Raw genomic sequence first — 16,434 nt, 5'->3', positions numbered from 1 at the left:
ACGCCCAACCTCGAACACGCCCCGCCAGAGCCTGTGCCCTGTGCCGTGGGCTTGGCCTCAGCCTCCACGGTGGAGAGGAGCCTTGGGGACCCTGCCCCAGGGCACCGTCCCCAGGCGGAAGGGACAGGTCCTGGTCCCGCCACCCGTTGCTGGAGCGGGGGCAAGAGGGAAAATCTTTGGAGTCATACCAGTGATCTCGGGGGCACGGAGGCTCTGTTCCCTCATCAGAAAATGAAGATCACAGCTGTTTCACAGATTTTGTTTTCATGAGAATTCAATAGAATAAGGGTGTGAAGCTGGTAGACCTGGAACAGCCCCCTTCCCGCCAGGGCCCTGCCTGAGGGCACGTCAGTGACTGCACAGTGCATTTCCAGGGCCTCTAGGGCCAGAAGAGAGGGGAAGCCTTCCCTGCCCCTGCCCTGCCCTCAGTCACTGGGGAACAAAATACCCTCTCAGACAGCAATTCCTCCTTTTTGAAAGGGATTATGAGACAAGATGGGAACATTAGACATTGACTTCTTTTTGTCGGGGGAACACCACATTTTCTGGGGGAAGATACACTGGGGATATTGGATTCTCTGTCTTAATTCTCTGCTGCAGGAGAGAAGGAACCTGCCAGTGTAAGCCACTAAACTGCAGGACTCTGAGCAGGGCACTGAACTTCCTGAAGCCTTTTTTGTTTGTTTGTTTATACATGTGAGGTAATGAGAATTGAAAAATAAGAATGTACCATATGGCAAAGTGCAATGTTTAGCACATTGTGAATTACTGTGATGTAGACAGGCACAAAATGTGGCAGCTCTCCAGTGTAACAGGAGAATTCTGCTCCCCCCCGCAACCCCCCCACCCCACCCCCACCCCCTGCTGGTGGAGGGGAAGGTGAAGGGCCATGAGAACTGGACACAGGGATTAAGTGTGACTTCAGGCCTTCTGGGATGTTTCTACATGTAGTGGAAATCAAAATATACTGTAAAAGGGATTACTGCAAAGTAAATAAGGTCCAGGCTGAAGGAAGCAGAAGTTGCATTTTTAATAGTAGATATTGGTTTCCTTTTACTTATAAAATAATACTTGCACCTGGAAAACAAAAGTCAGTTTATAAGAACATAAAAAGAAGTTTCCCTTTTGCCCCTGACCATTTTCCATTTGCCCAAATAATCACCAAGAGTAGTTGTTTTTAGATATTCTGATCTTCATTATAACTTCAACTAATAAACTTCTTTAGGATTTATGAATTTTTGACAATATCTTTGGGCCCTCAGACATAAAAAATAAGAAAATTAGAGTGCTTACACTATCTCCTTCTTACTCTCTTCTACTCCTGATTTGTAATTATATTTTTATTTTATCCTTCTAAATGTTGCCTTTTCAACTCTGTTCATTATATTTTACATACCTTTCAATAATTTCCTTCATGACCTTAAATAGTATATTCACTTTTTTATGTATCAAATTAAGATGGCATTCACAACTATGAAAGACAAGAATAGAGGTTGAGTATCCCTAATCCAAAATGAAAATCTGAAATGCTCCAAAATCCGAAACTTTTTGAGCCCTGAAATAATACTCATATGAAAAGCTCATTGGGCTGTGTCAGATTTCAGATTCTCAGATTAGGGATGCTCAACCAGTAAGCATGGGGCAAATATCCCCAAATCTAAAACAATCAAAAATCCAAAACATTTCTTGTTCCAAGCATTTTGTTTTGTTTAATTTTCTTTATTTTTAATTTTTGGGTGTACATAGTAGGTATATATACTTATGGGGTACATGAGATGTTTTGATACAGGAATGCAATGTGAAATAATCACACCATGGAGAATGGGGTACCCATCCCCTCAAGCATTTATCCTTTGTGTTACAAACCCAAGCGTTTTGGATAAAGGACACTCAATCTGTACTGATGTAGTTATTCTTCCTCCCTTGCTCCTCCGCGTCTTTTGTTTTCTATATTATTATTTTTATATCATCATGGTTTAAAATATTTGTATTAGCTAACTAAAAGTGTCTTACTTGCTTTGTTTATAGGTCAACTCTAAAAACTAGAAAGCAAATATATAGCATTGACAATATTGTGATTTCAAAGATAATATTCACAGTAGAATTGAAATTCTATGTGGTTGATCCAGAAAGAAGAAAGATACTTCTGTGCCATTAAAACTAAAATTAAATTATATAAACATATAATTTAATAACTTATGTTATTATACAAAGGTAATTAATACTCAAAATGCACCACTCTATTACATTTTGCTGTTACCTAAATAGGCGAGGCACGCCTGTAGTTCTGAGTGGTGGAAACCCTCTATCCTGGTGGCTACTGCATGTTCCTTCCCAACTCTGCATGTAGGGATGTCATGTTGGTAGCTTCCAATTGTCCACAGAGGGAGAATTTACACCATGGAAACTGGAAAACCCTACAAACAAGGGCTTGGTTTATTGTTTTGTTCATTAGACTTCAGAAAAGGGAGGTTAATAATGTAGATTAAACTTAAATTGTGCTATGTCTATAGCCCTTGCATTGTGAATAGTGCAAAGATTGAGATAATATTTTTCCCATATTTGAAAACTATTATCCAAGTAAACAAAGTCACTCACACCCGTTGACAAATGAGTGAAGTTCCAATATAAGCTAGTGCTGAATCTGAAAGTGGCTGCAGGATAATCAATATAGTTTGTATGGGAAGGAGACATCACTTAGCAGCAGATTACACATCAGATTTCATGACTATAAATGTATTAGATAAAGTACTGTGGATTGGAATGCAACTCCATTTGTCAAATAATGGTTAAATTGAGACCATAGATTGGTTAGGGATACCAATGTTTGGCAAAAATCAGTGAAAGCATTCTGTTAGAATCAATCAACTATAAGGAATTTACAACATAGAGTATTGCCTGTTTTATTATTATTATTTGTAAAGTGTTCATTACACATCCTTTATAGCAGTAAAATTTATAATAATCATAAATATGTATATATATATATTTATATTCTTTTTTTTAGGGGTGGGTTAAGCATTTACCAGCACACCACTATATCAGAGGTTTGTCTGATCTTACCACTACCTCACATAAGAGAGTAGGAGGAAATGAAGAGGAATGCTGCTTCCTCCCTGGCTCTGGGGCCAATAGGGTCCCAGGGGTTTTCAGACTCATTGGTAACATAAGAAGTACTCATCACCAGAGAAGCAGGGTGAGAAGCAGCTGGTAGGGCAGGTTATTTCCAGAGCCTCTGCATCTATAAATAGGGGTTGTAGGACCCTCCCTGCCTGCCCTCATGAGCAGTTGCGACATTTGGGATGACATCAGGCCCAGGGAAGGCAAAACAGTGGCAATATTTGCTTCTTAAGGAGGAGTCCCCATCCCCACCACCAATTACCAAGAAGACGTGTGGCTCAAATGACCCATGCCACCCACCCACAGCAGGGCCTACCAAAAGCTAGCCCAATTCTGAGGTATGGGGAAGGGCAGGGAGGTGAAGCCACTTCTGCTTTTTGCCCTCGTCTGCTGAAGGACCAGCCCAGGGGGCACATTTGAATTCTCAAACCTCAGCCGCAGGTTCACTTCAAGTTTTGAGAAGAAATTTGCGGGCAGTTTCATTATAACTGGCTGGGTCCTCTGCAGAAGTGCCTCTCTGTGCTTCTGGAGAAACTGTGAAATGTGGGGATAATTGCTGTAAATATGGATGGGCATAACTTTGTCACCCACCAAGATCAATTGCCTTTTGCTTCCAGAAATTTCTTGTGAAAAACCCCAAAATTAAAATATTTGTTATTTACCCTTCTGTGAATTTATCCTAAGAAAATGATCCAACATTGAGAAGGCTTCTTATACATTTGCTTCAAACCTTTTTTTTTTTTTTTTTTGAGGCGGAGTCTTGCTCTGTCGCCCAGGCTGGAGTGCAGTGGCGCGATCTCGGCTTACTACAAGCTCTGCCTCCCGGGTTCATGCCATTCTCCTGCCTCAGCCTCCCAAGTAGCTGGGACTACAGGTACCCACCTCCCCGCCTGGTTAATTTTTTGTATTTTTAGTAGAGACGGGGTTTCACGGTGTTAGCCAGGACGGTCTTGATCTCCTGACCTCGCGATCTGCCCGCCTTGGTCTCCAAAAGTGCTGGGATTACAGAAGTGAGCCACTGCACCCGGCCTTCAAACCATTTTTTAAATGATAGAAGAATATGGGCCCATAAATAAACACAAAAGTAACTCCTCATGTGGAAAGGTGCTCTCTGCATATTGGAAATAATCTGAAGTGTTCAATCTTAGACTTTAAAGTAACATGGTATACAGTGAGTAATATGCTGTTTCAGACATCATTTTTAATACCGTAAGGATATGCTTAATTTATAATGTTAAGTTAGAAAGCAGGTGAACAGTCTGGCTGCAGGCACCGGCTCTGGGGTTGAAGTGCCTGGGTGGGAGTCCTGCCTCTGTGCCTTACTGGCTGCCTGACCTTCAGTTCTGTAAGCCTCGGCTTCCTCATCTATCCAATGGGTACTACAGCAGTAGCCTTCTTTCTGAGTGGTTTCAAGGGAAGCAGTGGAATGGCTCCCAGCACCCAGCACATAGTGAGTCTTCAACATTATTTATAACCAGCTTTGTCACTGCATCCATGGCAAATCAATCCACTGACAAAACGCTGGAGAGAAATGCTATAAACTGCCCAGTCTTAGTATCTGAAGCAGTTAAAATAATACAGGGAAGAGATCTTACTGTGTGGAAATCTCATGAAATGAACAGCATACTCACTGCTAAAATAGACTTGTGGCTGTCAGCTAACCGTTTACTTAAATATCAGGCTTTATTACTTGAAGGGCCAGTGCTGCAACTGCGCACTTGTGCAACTCTTAATCCAGCCACATATGTCCCAGACAATGAAGAAAAGATAGAACATAACTGTCAACAAGTAATCGCTCAAACCTATGCCACTTGAGGGGACCTTTTAGAGGTTCCCTTGACTGATCCTGACCTCTGCTTGTATACTGGTGGAAGTTCCTTTGTAGAAAAAGGACTTTGAAAAGCAGGGGTTGCAGTGGTCAGTAATAAAGGAATACTTGAAAGTAATCCCCTCACTCCAGGAACTAGTGCTCAGCTGGCAGAACTAATAACCCTCACTCGGGCACTAGAATTAGGAGAAGGGAAAAGGATAAATATATATACAGACTCTAAGTATGCTTACCTAGTCCTCCATGCCCATGCAGCAATATGGAGAGAAAGGGAATTCCTAATTTCCGAGGGAACACCTATAGAACATCAGGAAGCCATTAGGAGATTACTATTGGCTATACAGAAACCTAAAGAGGTGGCAGTCTTACACTGCCGGGGTCACCAGAAAGGAAAGGAAAGGGAAATAGAAAGGAACCGCCAAGCGGATCTTAAAGTCAAAAGAGCTGCAAGGCAGGACCCTCCATTAGAAATGCTTATGGAAGGACCCCTAGTACAGGGTAATCCCCTCCGGGAAACCAAGCCCCAGTATTCAGCAGGAAAAATAGAATAAGGAACCTCACAAGGACATACTTTCCTCCCCTCCAGATGGCTAGCCATTGAAGAAGGAAAAATACTTTTGCCTGGAGCTAACCAATAAAATTACTTAAAAGCCTTCACCAAACCTTCCACTTAGGCATCGATAGCACCCATCAGATGGCCAAATTATTATTTACTGGACCAGGCCTTTTCAAAACTATCAAGCAGATAGTCAGGGCCTGTGAAGTGTGCCAAAGAAGTAATCCCCTGCACTGCAGGCCATACATTTCAATCCCTGTATCCTTAACCACCTTGTTAAGTTTGTGTCTTCCAGAATTAAAACTGTAAAACTACAAATCGTTCTTCAAACGGAGCCCCAGATGCAGTCCATGTCTAAGATCTCCCGCGGACCCCTAGACTGGCCTGCTAGCCCATGCTCTGATGTTAACGACATCGAAGTCACTCCTCCTGAGGAAATCTCAACTGCACAACCCCTACTATGCCCCAGTTCAGCAGGAAGCAGTTAGAGTGGTCATCAGCCAACCTCACCAACAGCACTTGGGTTTTCCTGTTGAGAGGGGGACTGAGAGACAGGACAAGCTGGATTTCCTAGGCCGATTAAGAATCCCTAAACCTAGCTGGGAAGGTGACCGCATCCACCTTTAAACACGGGGCTTGCAACTTAGCTCACACCCAACCAATCAGAGAGCTCACTAAAATGCTAATTAGGCAAAAACAGGAGGTAAAGAAATAGCCAATCATCTATTGCCTGAGAGCACAGTGGGAGGGACAAGGATTGGAATATAAACCCAGGCATTCGAGCCAGCAACAGCAACCCCCTTTGGGTCCCTTCCCTTTGTATGGGAGCTCTGTTTTCACTCTATTTCACTCTATTAAATCTTGCAACTGAAAAAAAAAAAAAACTGCCCCCAGTAGTTGTTGCTGGGTGGTGGCACTGGGGCAGATTGCAGTCCTTGATCCTGCCTTTGTGGGATAGGATTCTCCCTCCCTCCTAGTCTTCTACAGTCCCCTACACTTTTCCTATTGCTCATCCATTCTGCAAATTGCTCTGTTATAATTTCCTCTTTGCCATTTTGATTAGTGAGCTCTTGAGTCAAGGAATTTTTCTTGTTTATCTCCATAGCCATAGCCCCTAGCACAGACCTAAGAAATAGTAGGTGCTCAATCAAACATTTAACAGTCAAGTTTTCCCAAGCTTTATTGAGGAGTGTTTCAGATATCTGCTGCTACATAACAAAATATGGTGGCTTGAAATAACAACTACTTATTATTTCTCATAATTCTGTGGGACAGGAAGCAGACAGGGCTTGGCTGGGGGTTCTTCTGCTCCACACAGCATGGACTGAGAGCCACCTGGCTGCATTCGCTAGGGGGCTGGGAGCTGGAACATCCAAGGGAAGCTTTATTCACAAGACTGGTGCCTCAGTGCTCTTCCTTTGCAGCCTCTCTTTCCCTCCATGCCCTCTCATCATTCGTTAGACAGTGCAAATCTTATAAAATATGACAGCTTGGCTTCCAGAGAGAAAGACAGTGAAGCTTCCAGGCTTCTTAGGGTCTACATGCAGAACTACTGTAGCACCATTTCCACCTCTTGGCGGGAGGAAGGGCATGAGCACACTGACAGGGAAGAGATTTGGAGGGCCATCTCTAAAGAAACTAATGCTTGATAAATTTTTTAAAAAACAAGAAGAAAGCATTTTCCAAAAGTAACACTAGGATAAGCTGGTCTGGAAGCAGCATTGGTTGAAGTCTTTGCCCTTGCATTTCAGAGTGGCACGGAGTCCAAGGCATAACTGCAGCAGCAGCTCCCTGGCCCAGGAGCAGCAAACCCAGAAGTCTCCCTGCAGCGAGGTTGTGCTCTACTTCACAGGGAGAGACCACAGTGCTGGGCTCCCAGTGGACCCACAGAGAATCCTGTGCAGCTCATTGCCCCAAAAGCTTCTGAGCCCCAGCACCTGTGTGCTATTCCTGAGTGGAAAGACCAAGGTGAGCAGGGCAGCCTACATATGCTCTGACAGCTCAGCCTGCCGGAGGGTAAGGTGTAAACCTGGTGACACGTGGCCATGAAGTCAGCAGTGACTTCATACCCACATAAGCACTAAGATGCTACCTGTCCAGGAAACCAAGGAGGGCCCTATCTTGGACTCTACACTTTGAGGGCCCATGAGAACCCAAACAGCACACATCTATTCATGGATGTATGGAATGGGCACCTCTCCTCCTCGAGAGGTGTGCCCAGTGCTGCCCTGCATGACCCATGGCCCTGACCCTGCACACCTGCTCACTGGACTGGCATTGTCCAGGCACCTCATCTCTTGCCCTATGTATGTCCTCAAAAGAAAATGTGATTGGATCCAAATGTTATGGATTTGGCTTGCAGGATCAGCTTAGGTTTATGGGTTGTGCCATTGCCAGCAGGAACATTGCTTCCATGTCTAGGAGGAATTGAATGTGGAAGCAATAGGAAAAAATCTAAACTTCCAGAGGCTTCCTCTCAGATCACCTAAATGTAGTAGGTTCTCCATAAGAAATCTCGTCTCTGAATAGTGCCAGACATGTATTTTTTTTCTGCTCTTTGAGTTCAAATTCATAGTTTCATAGGTACTTATATATCATTGCAAAATTCACAATGGTTCTTCATTGCAGCCTGGAAATATTTCATGCTATTAAACAGTTCACTCACTCTTAGATGCATATGTGTTGTTCTGGATGTATAATGTCACATGCGTAAAGTATGACATAGATTCTTCATAGCACCCACTAGATGCAAAACAAACACCAGAAATGCTAACAGTTTAATTTTTAGGTTTATTTTTTATTTTTAAAATCACAATAAGAATTTAATTTTATCAAATAATGTTTTTTAATTTTTGTATTCTTTAATTATCATATACATTTTGCTTTTTGATTTTTTTAGAGAAATCTTTAAAACTGTAGTAATAATAACATGCATTGGCACAGTTTTAACATCCTAACAACACCTTTCTATGTGTACACATGTTAGACTGGTAATGTATATTGTTGCCACTAGTGAGTACCTACTCTTTTGTAGATTCACAGGAAGTTGCAAAAATAATCAAAGAGGTCCCAGATCCCCTTGACTCAGTGTCTCTCAATGATTCTATCTTACATAACTTAGTACAATATCAAAACCAGGGAACTGGCATTGATGCAATGTCTATCACTCCAGTTGTATTACATGCAGATTTATGTAACCACCAGGGTGCAGAACTATCCTGTGGCTGTAAGCTATCCCTCATGCTGTCCCTTGTAGTCACACCCGCCTTCTGCCCCATTTGTCCCTAACCCCTGGCCACCTCTCATCTGCTCTCCAACTCATTTAGAGAATGTTATATACATGAAATAATGCAGCCTATGTCCTTTTGGGACTGGCTTTTTTCGCTAAACGTAATGTCCTTGAGATCCACCCAAGTGGCTGCAAACATCCATAGTCCTTTCCTTTTCATTGCTAGATAGAATCCATGGCATGGCTGTGCACAGGGTGTTTAACCATTCACCAGTTTAACCATCTTGACTGTTTCCAGTTTGAGGCTATTACAAATGAAGCTGCTTTAGAAGCCTCCCCTCACTCATCCTCACACCATGTGTGTTGGTTGGAACTGATTCCACCCTCAGCAGTGGGATGGATGCATGACCAAGGCCCACCATATGAGACTGTTCCCTGCCCCAGCTGCAACGATGGGTTCAGGTCTGTGCACATGATCCATGATGGTCCATTCAGAGGTCATCTCAAGGGTTTTGCTAAAACCATTAGGTTCTTTTTTTTTTTTAACCAAAAATGTCTTGAAAAATTACAGTCAGCCCCTCTGGGCCTTGCAGTCCTCAGCTATGAAATAAGGATAAAAATCCCTGTGCTAACAGGTTAGTATGTATTTGTTCATTCAACAAACTAAGAAGTGTTTACTGGACCGGGCGCGGTGGCTCACACCTGTAATCCCAGCACTTTGGGAGGCCAAGGCGGGCGGATCTCGAGGTCAGGAGATCGAGACCATCCTGGCTAACACAGTGAAACTCTGTCTCTACTAAAAATACAAAAAATTAGCCAGGCGTGGTTGTGGGCGCCTGTAGTCCCAGCTACTCAGGAGGCTGAGGCAGGAGAATGGCGTGAACCCAGCAGGCATAGCTTGCAATGAGCGGAAATAACGCCACTGCACTCCAGCCTGGGGAACACGATGAGACTCCGTCTCGAAAAAAAAAAAAAAAAAAAAAAAGAAGAAGTGTTTACTGAAGAAGTGTGGGGGAGCATTTCAAGAAGTGGGGAGCATTTCAAGAAGTGGGAAGCAGGTACAAAAGCCCTGGGGCAAGAAAGGAGTTGAGTGGCCAGTATGCTGAAAGCATAATGCCAACAAGGTGGCAGTGGCAGGATAGGGGGATTGAGCATAAACAGGACCAAGATAAACTAGAGAAACAGGCAAGGACCTCTCAGGGAGGGCCTTCTAAGATCCAGCAGGAAGTTTGGACTTGAGGCTCAACATGATGAGAAGCCGTTGAGGTGTTTATGCAGGGAAATGGCATGCCCCAATTTACATTTTACTGCTGCGTGGAGAATGGCCTGGGGACAATAGAGCATGCATAGAAGCCAGTGCAGAGGCTCTTGAATGAGGCCAAGCAAGAATGGCAGTGGCACATCTAGGGTGGTAATAGTGGAATGAGAGAAAAAAGGATGGACTTGGGATGTATCTTGGAAATAGAAGTGACTACAAGGCTTACAGAATAAGTCATCAGATAAACTCAAGAATGACCCCTACATCTTTTGCTTAAAGTTAATGTGGGTGGCAACATTTATTGGCATGGAGAGGAGAAACAAGCTTGGGACAGATTGGAGCATATGTTTCGAACGTGTTACGTGTGAGATGCCATAGGGTGAGGGTAACGGAACAGTCAGAAAAGGATGCCTGTAGCTTAGAGGTGAGCTCTAGTCTCGAGACTGGGACTCATCAGCACAGATGATGTTTTAAAACTGTAGGAATGAATAAGATTACCTGGGAGAGAAAAGGCTCAAGTCTAAGACCTGGGAACCCTCAACAGTTAGAAATTGTGTAGAACATTGAGAACCCATTTCCCCTTCAAAGCTAAATTTAGGAGAGAAAATAAAAGCTGAACTGTCATCACATGCTATATTTTTCTTAATTCTTTAGTTAAATTTTCAGTTAATTAATTTACAACCTTTCTTATTTTCTAATGTACACATTTAATGCCATAAATTTCCTTCAAAGTACCATGTTAGCTGTGTACAACAAGTCTTAAATTGTGGTTCTATGTTGCATTTGATTCTAAATATTTTGTAATTTCTATTCCAATATCTCCTTTTAGAACAAATTACAATGTATTTTTCGGTGTTTAGATGTATGATTTTTAGATGTATGTTTTTTAGTCTTCTTATTGTTGTATAATTTTATTATATCAAGGTTAGACAACATTGAGTAATATTGATTCTTTAGTGTTTATTTATTGAACCCTCTTGTGAAGTGGTACATGGTCAATTTCTATAAATATTCCATGGGTACAGGCTTCTACATGTATCTATTATATTAGGTTTTCTTAATGCATTGTTCAAAATCTCTTTCTCTACTAATTTGTTGCTAGTGTTCTACTTGGTCTATCAGTTTCTGAGAGTGTTATCATAAAATTTCCACTAAGATTGTGAATTTTCAAATTCTTCACATTATGTCACAGACTTTTATTTGTTTTCTTTCCTTCCAGGCTATGTTGCTAGGTGTATATAGGCTCAAGATTGTTGTATCTCTATGAATTGTTTCTTTTATAATCTTGCAATGACAATCTTTATCCCTAATAAAGATTTTCCTTAGTCTGTCTTGTCCATATTAATATGAGTTCACTACGCTAGTTTTATTTTAATTCCTATTTGTCTCACATATCTTTTTCCATTCATTTATTTTCAACATTTCTGTGTTCTTATATTTTAGATGTCTCTTCACAAGCAGCTACAACTGGATTTTTAAAAATTCCAACCTAAGTACTTCTGTCTTTTAATGTGTGAGATTAATCTGTTTACATTTACTACTGTTACTGATAAATTTATGGCATTTATACCTATTTTTATCTTCTTCTTTTGTGTTTCTATTTATCATAATTTTTGTTTTATTGTTTTCTCACTTTCTCCTTCTGTTGAATTGATTGGGATTTTTTTTGTATGCAGCCCCCTCTACTGGTTTAGAAGTTATATATTCTACTTCTATTCTTTGCTTGTTATTCTTAACATTTTTAACATGAATACTGTACTTTTAAATGCCTACCACTGCACTATCCCATACAGTAGGGCCACTAATCACATTTGAAATTAGATCAACCGAGCACTTAAATGTTCAATTTTATTTAATCTTAATTTAGAAATTGATACACAGTCCCATTACTAAAAACGTATGTTTAGAACAACTTGAAAATCTTTTTTTAACTCTAAATTTTGTAAACTCTAAATACAGATAAAATATTTGCAGCAGAAATTTAGTATCCAAATTGGAATATGCTATAAATGTAAAATATGCACCGGATTTGAAAGAGTTGGTATAAAAAAAGGAATACAAAATGTTTCAATAAATAATATTTATAAATGATTATATGTGGAAACGATAGTATTTTGCATATATTGCCCTAAATAAAATGTTATTAAACCAATTTCACCTGTTTCTTTTTTAATATGGCTACCAGAAAGCGTTTAATTATAGACGTGGTTCAAACTATATCCCTGTTGGACAGCACTGACCCGGAGTAAAAACCGCAAGTGCCCAGGAGCCTTAATGTCCCGATTCTCCCCAGTCTTCTCTTCCAGGTGACTGTGTTCAATGTTAGTTACTGTATGGTATGAATATTCGTTCCACCTCATCCTTAACACTTCCACCTTGGTTACTCCTCACTCACGCAGCGTGGTGCTCTGGTTTACCAAAATGTTTGCCAGTTTCTCGGTCATCTCTGCACCCAGCTTCCCGTGCCTCCTTCATAGGTCAGCTCTCTTATTCCAGTTTCCGAGGCCACGCTGCAGGTTGAATTCTCTCCCAGTGTCACCGAGTACCCAGGCCCTGGACAGAGACCCCCTGCCACGGTGCCACGGACTCCACGCCTGCCCCACTGTGGCTCCTCCGGCTGAGGGGGGCTGCCATGTGCAGGAGCCACAAGAGGCTGGCCCAGCCCGAGTGCAGACAGGAAAGGGCACTCCAGGGACGCACTCGGCTCAGCTCCACACCCTCCATGTCCCTGTGGCTCCAATTCATAGTGGGAATAGGGATGGGGCAGCACCTCGTCCATCCCCTTAATCCCCTCCCAGAAAGTACATCCGATTATTCCGGCCACAGCCTCTGGATCAGAATAGGGGCTTTAGCGCCCCCGTTGTGTAGGCCCCACCTGACCAGGGCTGAGGTCAAAGCATCATCCTCTCTCTGGGGGTGTCAGGGAGCCGCTCCCCAGCTCCGCTCCTCACAGACATGTCCCAGTCCGGTGGCCCAGGGCCGGGACCAGGGTGAGGGGAGAGGGGCGCTCATTGCCCCTTAAAATTTGCACCCAAGATAACTCACTTGCCTCACCCTGTTCCCAGCTGTGTACCCACAGAAGCATGTATTTCCTGTGAGTGTTACCCAGGTGACTCCCCTGGACGTCCTGAAGCGGACAGAGCCCCTCTTCAGGACATCCTCTGTCCCCGTGCTGGTCATTGCCGCTGGAAAACCCAACAGCTCAAGTAGTGTGCTGAGGGCGCCACCTCGTGGCTTCAACTCTCAACTGCAGTCAGGATTACTCTACCTTTGTGAATCAGCTCCAGGTTTCTTCTTCCAGTAATGTGACCGTTTTCAAAAAGAAGGTGGAAACGATCCCTAGGTTACGGCATTGACTGGCTTAAATATTTAAGCACGTGAAACAACAGATAGCCCTGCAATGCTTATAACAACTAGAAAAAACAAACAACGTCGCTACGTAAAAACAAAAGTACCCTAAGAACTCTAATTAAACATCATCTGCAGTGTGGTTCTGGCAGAATTTGACCACTGGGGTAGGATGATGGCTCAGTGAGCGGAGATTTCCAGAAGACCCTCTTGGCCAACCTCATTTCCAGGAGCTTCCAAAACACTGGATCCCTAGACACGACCCTAGTTTCATGGAAGCCAGGTAGCTCACTGATGAGGACGGATTCCCAACTGCTGACTAGGGTTGTATGTCCCCCTCAGCCACCTGGGAGGACAGATGAAGGGCCCAAAGGGAAGCCACTCCTGGGAGCCTCACCCCACCAGGGTCTAACTAAATATTAAAGGCAGTCGTGTTCGCTGTTCCTTGTCGCCAACTTGATTTTAAACACTCAGGTAAACTCAGGCACTAGGTCACCTGGGAGTATTTGATTATAAGGTGTTCATCCCAATGGCTTATATTTTAATTTATCATGTAAATTTAAATGCAGAATATCTTTCAATGTGTGAGAAACCTGGTTTGAGAAGCAAAAACTGCCCTACCTTCTGCTGCTGCTAATGATGGACGAAGCAGAAGACACAAGCACTTCCAGGGCCCCTGCTAAAGGTTGCAGCTGGAACACACCATCCTGGCCATGGGCATGAGCATGGTGTACTTAATGCGAGCTGGGCACTTAGTTAAGTGCTCTGCCTGACTTTCCTCGCTTCATTCTCTAACAGACCCAGGGACTCAGCAGTATTACTATCCTCACTTTATACACGAGGAAGGGGGCTCAGGCTCTCTGAGCCCCCTAGAGACCTGGCTAAGAAGTGTCCGAGGCAGGAGTCAAACTCCATTCTCTGGCTCCTGAGTTCTGTTCTTTCCACCGAAGTTCGTGCCTCCTCCCCCAGCAAGCCTGGAGAGTGAGTGAGCCCTCACCAGGGCACACACAGAGAAGGTCTGGCACACTCTTTTCAATGGAGCCCCCTATAGCTGTGGAGACTGACGGGGTCCAAGAACAGGATGCTATGACCTTACTTCTCAGGTGCCCTGAGCTCTGGTGCTGTGGCAGATGTGTGCCTCCTTACCTCTGCCAGCTCCCACTCTCCACCATGGTCACCCTGCCCCAAACCCGGGGTCTCCAGGGGCAGGCAGGAGGTTACCACAATGCTTCGGGTGAGTGATGGCCCTGAGGCTGGACTGACCCAGCTCTACCCAAAGGCTGAATCAGGCTCTCCAAGGCTATCAGCCCATGGCTAACCACCCTGCCTTGGTCAAGGACAAGAGTGCAGGTGATTCCAGGTGAACCTCGACGCTGAACCCAGGTGAGCACGAGGCCACTCCACTCTCGGGGAAGGATCTCTCTGCCCAACACAGACTCTGGAAGCCAGTTCAACAAGAGCCACCTGCCTGCTTCCTCTGCTTTGACTTTCAAATGCCAGCCATGCTGCGTGTGGCTCTGGGACCTTGGGGAATGCGCTGACCCTTTGTGACCGTAGTTTCCCAGTCTACGGGCGGTGTAGGCACCTTGGGAAGTAGCTCCGATCCCCCTCGGCAACCTCAGGGCTCCTCCCCTGCTAGTGATTTCTCCAGCCCCCACTCTCTCCCCATACTTAAGACACAGAACTGGGCCAGCTATGCAGAATTCACCTGCTCCGAGGAAGACTCAGTATAGAAAACCCTCTAAATCCCACACGCCCTGCCAACACCACAGGGCGCACAGGACGGTGAGCTACAGATGAGGCTCGAGCGAGATGAGGTTGGGTAACCAGAAGCCAGGCGGGAAGGCGCAGCGAGCGGTCCGGGCGGGCAGGAGGCCGCCTCCCCGAGGCCCGCCAGGGGGCGCCGTGCACCAGGGCCCAGGAAGTCGCCTCCGCCCGTGGCGCCACCCGCGCTGCCCGGCAGGGGTCAGCCTCGCCCGGCCATCCCCGACCCCGCTGCTGCACCCTTCTGACTCGCTGGGACCGCCTGCTGCGCCGCATCTCCCCCCCCCCCCTTCCCCAGAGGCGCCGAGCAGCCGGGAGCTCCGTCCTGCCTGAGGATGCGGGGACCGGGCTGCATCCCCCCGGCCCTGCTCGCTTGCTCATCACACGGAGGCCGGGGGCAGGGTCACGGCCAGGGAGCCTGCGGGGCTAAAGGAGCGGGCCGGGAGCTCAAGAGCTGCCGCCGGGCGGCGAGGAAGGAGCCCCAGGCAGGCCCCGGGCGGCCGAGGCAGGGGAGGAGACGGCTGGCCCTGGTTCCAGGTGAGCAGCCCCGCTCGCTCTGCTGGAGGCCCCGCTTACCACCGGCGGGAGATGCGGGTGCAAGCCCCGGGGCGCACGTGGCCAGGCCACTGCCACGCCCGAGGGACGGGTTTTCGTCGCCACCTCGGCCCTGGTGAACCCTGTGACTGGAGTGCCTCCCAATCCCACCGTGATGCCCACCTCGGGGCGCTGCCAGGTGCCAGGCTAATGCGTGTGATCCACAGTGTGCTGAGAAGTGCTGACTGTCATTGTGAATGTCCGTGGTGGGGTGACGCCCGGGCAGGGTGCGCTGCCTGGTTCCAGAAGACCTGGCCTCTCCAGCTCCCACGGCGCGCCCGTTTGCTGCGTGGCCCATGCTGCTGGCGGCTGCTCCTGGCTGAGTCATTCCGAGACGAGCGTCCAGCCCGTGCTCTCTGCCGCCCTTCCCAGCGCTGCCCGGCAGGCCCCGGGAACTGTGCCCAGCTGTGCCCGCTTAGCTGGTGTATGACCTGCCTTTGAACTTGCTGCAAAGAAAGGTGGGTGAGGGAAAGGCGAGGGCTGGGGTGAGGGACTGGAGAGCAGTCTCCTGTCCCTTCTCCCCCTGAGGTCACTGTCCTCCAGCTGGTGGGCAGAACTCTGTCCCCAAGCCTTCCAAAGGAGAGGCCCACGCTGTAGGACCTTGTCCCCACTATAGGCTGAGGTAAAGGTATAGACTATAGGTAAAGGTCACAGAGGTGGTTCCTGATAAAATTTCCCTAACCAGAGGTCTCCTGATGCAGCATCCCCCCACCTCCCCCCGACACACACACACATCC

General features: G+C 45.7%; 1 protein-coding gene across 20 annotated transcripts in view; it reads left to right on the top strand.

Moving 5' to 3' along the window:
- The first annotated feature begins 11,220 nt into the window (after positions 1-11,220).
- Positions 11,221-16,434, top strand: part of ARHGAP22 (Rho GTPase activating protein 22) — a 249,146-nt gene continuing 243,932 nt past the window's right edge. For 3 of the 20 annotated variants that reach the window (XM_034930489.3, XM_034930487.3, XM_034930486.3), the window contains exon 1: positions 15,341-16,155. The gene's annotated coding sequence lies outside the window, so the exon portion shown is untranslated. Of the gene's footprint in view, positions 16,156-16,434 lie in introns of all 20 variants that reach the window. The other 17 variants (XM_057298878.2, XM_034930485.3, XM_055092763.2 and 14 more) reach the window with 16 other exon arrangements.

This window comes from Pan paniscus, chromosome 8 (assembly GCF_029289425.2).
Source record: "Pan paniscus chromosome 8, NHGRI_mPanPan1-v2.0_pri, whole genome shotgun sequence".
NCBI lineage: Eukaryota > Metazoa > Chordata > Mammalia > Primates > Hominidae > Pan > Pan paniscus.
Note: the sequence above shows the minus strand (reverse complement) of the source record. Positions and strands in the feature narration are given on the sequence as shown.